This window comes from Elephas maximus, chromosome 9 (genome assembly GCF_024166365.1).
Source record: "Elephas maximus indicus isolate mEleMax1 chromosome 9, mEleMax1 primary haplotype, whole genome shotgun sequence".
NCBI lineage: Eukaryota > Metazoa > Chordata > Mammalia > Proboscidea > Elephantidae > Elephas > Elephas maximus.
The window spans coordinates 41932238-41936579 of record NC_064827.1 but is presented as its reverse complement, the minus strand read 5'-3'; the positions used below and the strand labels follow the sequence as shown (position 1 = coordinate 41936579).

Below are 4342 nucleotides of genomic sequence, written 5' to 3'. Positions count from 1 at the left end.
CCACTGTCCAGTCCCTTTCATGTCTGATGAGTTGTCTTCGGGGATGGTTCCTGTCCTGTGCCAACAGAAGGTTTGGGGACCATGACCGCCGGGATTCCTCTAGTCTCAGTCAGACCATTAAGTCTGGTCTTTTTATGAGAATTTGGGGTCTGCATCCCACTGATCTCCTGCTCCCTCAGGGGTTCTCTGTTGTGCTCCCTGTCAGGGCAGTCGTCGATTGTGGCCGGGCACCAACTAGTTCTTCTGATCTCAGGATGATGTAGGTCTCTGGTTCACGTGGCCCTTTCTGTCTCTTGGGCTCTTAGTTGTCGTGTGACCTTGGTGTTCTTCGTTCTCCTTTGATCCAGGTGGGTTGAGACCAATTGATGCATCTTAGATGGCCGCTTGTTAGCATTTAAGACCCCAGACGCCACATTTCAAAGTGGGATGCAGAATGTTTTCATAATAGAATTATTTTGCCAGTTGACTTAGAAGTCCCCTTAAACCATGTTCCCCAAACCCCCGCCCTTGCTCCGCTGACCTTTAAAGCTTCATTTTATCCCTGAAACTTCTTTGCTTTTGGTCCAGTCCAGTTAAGCTGACCTTCCATGTATTAAAAATATGGAATGCTTCACGAATTTGCGTGTCATCCTTGCGCAGGGGCCATGCTGACCTTCTCTGTATTGTTCCAATTTTAGTATATGTGCTGCCGAAGCGAGCACCTTGGTGACTTTTGAGATCTACCTTGTGTGGGGTTTGATGAGCTTCTTGGATAGATATTTTCTCATCTTTCATGATATCAAGGAAGACTTCTGCCAACAAATCTTCAACAATTCTCTCTGTATTTTCTGATATACCCCCCGTTCTGGTACTTCAATTACTCGTAGGTTATTCCTCTTGATAGAGTCCCACATAGTTCTTAGGGATTTGTCATTTTTTAAAAATTCTTTTATCTGATTTTTCCTCAAATAAATTGGTGTCAAGTGCTTTACCTTCAATCTCACTAATTCTGGCTTCCATTGCCTCAATTCTGCTCCTACGACTTTCTATCGAGTTGTCTAATTCTGAAATTTTATTGTTAATCTTTTGGATTCCTGTTTGCTGTTTCTCTGTGAATTCCTGCAGCCTTTTAAATTTGTTATTACGCTCTTGTATAACCTTCTTAAGTTCCTCTATTGCTTTTTCCATGTGTTCCTTGGCTTGTTCTCCATTTTGCCTGATCTCCCTCCTGATCTCAAGAGCTTTGTGTATTAATCTTTTGAATTCTACCTCTGGTAATTCCACAAAATTATCTTTTTCCAGAACGTTTCTTGATTCTTTGTTTTGGGTGCTTGCTGAAGCCATCATGGTTTGCCTCTTTATGTGATTTGATATTGACTGTTGTCTCCGAGCCATCCATGTTATTATATTTATTTACGTTTGCTTACTGTGTCTTGGCTTCTTGTTTTGATACGCCCAAATAGGCTGGTCGTGTGAGCTAGTTTGATTATTGGTGGCTTTGAAGCTGTAAAGCCCTGTCACCAGGTGGTTAGAACTGTTACTAGGTATGTGAGCCCAGGAGTTTGTTTACTTTTCTTGTATGGATTCATCTCAGGTGTCCAGGTAGTTGGTCACCAAGTGTGTGGTGTAGTCTCTTACCTACAGTTCTAGATGAGCATGGGTGATTGGAGTAGGCACAGGTACCTGGCTGCAGTAGGAGGTCATGGCTGAGCAGGGGAGGGGGCTGACAGCTGCCCCTGAGTATCTGAGAGGAAAGCATGTTCCTGTTCCCTAAAGAGCGTAGGTGGATGGGTTTTGCAGCCAGACTATGGGCACCCAATGCTGTTGGCTGTAAGGACTGGGAGGTACCACTTATTCTTGGACCCCTGTTGTGGGTGGCTAGGTGGCATGTGTGGAGCCATTAGTCCTCAGGCCCCTGCAGCTAATGCTGTGAACTGTCCGGAATGCTTTTCTCCCCCCGCACCCCTCACTCCTTGTGGTAACAGCCCAGCTTCCTTGGCCTGGTGGGGCCTAATACTCTACTGTCTTGGACTCTGTGACTAGAGAAGGGGTAAGCTCATGAGTGAAACAAGGCCAATCAAAGCCCTTCCATGTGTTGAAAAATACACGGTGAGAGAGACGTCTTGGACTGCTGAAGTTATTAAACTGGGAGGATGTAAGGTGAAAGGTTAAGGTAGAGAGAGAATTCTAGCTGCATTAAGTCCTTCTTTTAGGCCCTGGCTACCACAGCTCCCCCTTCAAACACATAAGCCATTGCCATATTCTTCTCAACCAGACAAACCAATACAATTCCTTCCCTGTATTTAGATTTCTTCCCTTGCCTCCGAGAGTTCTGCCTAACTTATCTAACTAATTTAAACAGCTTTGAGGGGAGGATATGGCATTTGAACCAGGCCTTGGAAAATGGTAGGGCAATGATGTTCTGAAATGATGGAAGAGGCTTTAGAAGAAGAATGTCTGTGGAGGCAGAATCTCACAGTGTCTAAAAGCACTGCCCCTGCAGTCGCCCAAACCTGGGTCCAAATCCCAGCTCCATCTCTTACTTGCTTAGAGAACTTGGACTTTACCTCATCAGGATGCAGTTTCTTTACCTGTGAAAAAAAGAAACTAGCACCTAAGGCTTGGAGATATTGTTAGGATTAAATGATAGCCATAACCCATACTAGGAGGCCTGGTGGCACCGTGGTTAAGAGCTACAGCTACTAATCAAAAAGGTTGACAGTTTGAATCTACCAGACACTCCTTGGAAACCCCATGGGGGCAGTTCTAATCTGTCTAATCTGTCCTATAGGATCCCTATGAGTCACCGGCAACTGGTTAACCTCTATCAGCCCCGCGCCTGGAGCACATTAAAGTTTAGTTGGTGGCTACTGTGCAAAGACAGTATGGGGTGTGGATGGGCAGCAGCATGTGGCAGGTGTTTGGTCAAATAAAGCTGGAAGGAAAGGCTGGAGCGAGATTGTAGAGGATCTGGAATACCTGCATGTGTTATGTGGGCAATGAGGAGCCATGGATGTTTTATTAGCAGAAATGATCAGAGATGTGAGTACATGCACCTACCACATGAAAAGCAAGATCTGATGTCAGAAATTCCATTTTGATATTGCATCAGTAGTATAACTTCACTCGTATGCACAATATCTTTGGAAATGAGTTCCAGTGTTCCCCATTCTCTGCACCCACAGGCATAGTCTCTGCTTTTACCAACTGCAGATCTGACCTGGATGTGTATGCCAGTTTCTCATTTATTATCATGAAGGATTGACTTATACAAAGCATTGGTGAGCAAATGTAGACTTATTAAAGATTTTTCCAGGGGACAGTATCAATGTTCTACCAGATCTCAGGTCACCTTTTACCATTCTGTGCTCCTTCCTACCTCCCTCTCTTCTTTGACTTATAAAGGTTAGCACCCAAAAGCTCTTCTCCAGAGGTCTGCCCTCAGGCCAAGGAAGCCTGGGAGTTTATCTCATTGCTCTGCCTCCTCCCCTACCGCACCCCTGACCACTGACTGAGAAGTTCAGGAGTATGGAATCCCAGCTCCTGGGCCCCTAACTGGGACATCCCTGAGGTGTCTTACACTACAGAGCTCCCCTTCAGGATCAGGCTGAAGGACTTTGTCTGCAATCACAAGTTTGTTTGAGTCTTTCCTCTTCCCTGTCCTGTCTCCGCCACTCCTTACTGGTCTCCCTTGGGAGAACTTCCTTAGTAACCCCGTTGCACACAAATTCTAGTCTCAGGGTCTGCTTCTGGGGTGTAGGGAAGATGGAGGGAGGAATTTTTCTCCAGCAAATAACTTCAAAATCCCATTAGACACCTCTGTTTCCTTCTCCTAAGATATGCCTTTCCTTTCCACCATCCAAGGCCCCATCCAAGGCTTTATTTTCTCATCCCTTTCTCCGTGAATCTTTCACCCCCAGTTTCAAATTTTTAACCCTTTCTTTTGCAGAGGAATTCTACTCCAGGAGTGTCAAAGAAACTTATTTACCAAACAACAACAGAATCCTGAAATCAGCAGGCCTCTCTCTCCCTAAAAAGCAGTTTGGGGACCATCTTTTAATCATAAGAGTGTGTCTGTTGGGCTCTTACCTCTTACTCCAAGTAACTTATCAATTATCAAATACTATGCTCCATTAGGGGTCCTGGTGGTACAGTGGTTAAGAGGCTTGGCTGCTAAGCAAAATGTCAGCAGTTTGAAACCACCAGCCACTACTTGGGAAGCCTATGGGGCAGTTGTACTCTGTCCTATAGGGTTGCTATGAGTCGAAATTGACTCAATGGCAACTTTAAAATTTTTTTTTTAATGCTCCATTAGAGAGGAATTGTCTTATCAGCTGGGCTAATAACATTTTTGCCCTCTCAT

At 44.9% G+C, this 4342-nt stretch overlaps 1 non-coding gene across 1 annotated transcript; it reads right to left on the bottom strand.

The window, feature by feature from the left end:
• Window positions 1-594: 594 nt before the first annotated feature.
• LOC126083461 (U6 spliceosomal RNA) lies at window positions 595-701 on the bottom strand. Its single transcript, XR_007518807.1, has one exon. It is a non-coding gene; the product is annotated as a U6 spliceosomal RNA (small nuclear RNA).
• Between the last annotated feature and the right edge of the window lie 3641 nt (window positions 702-4342).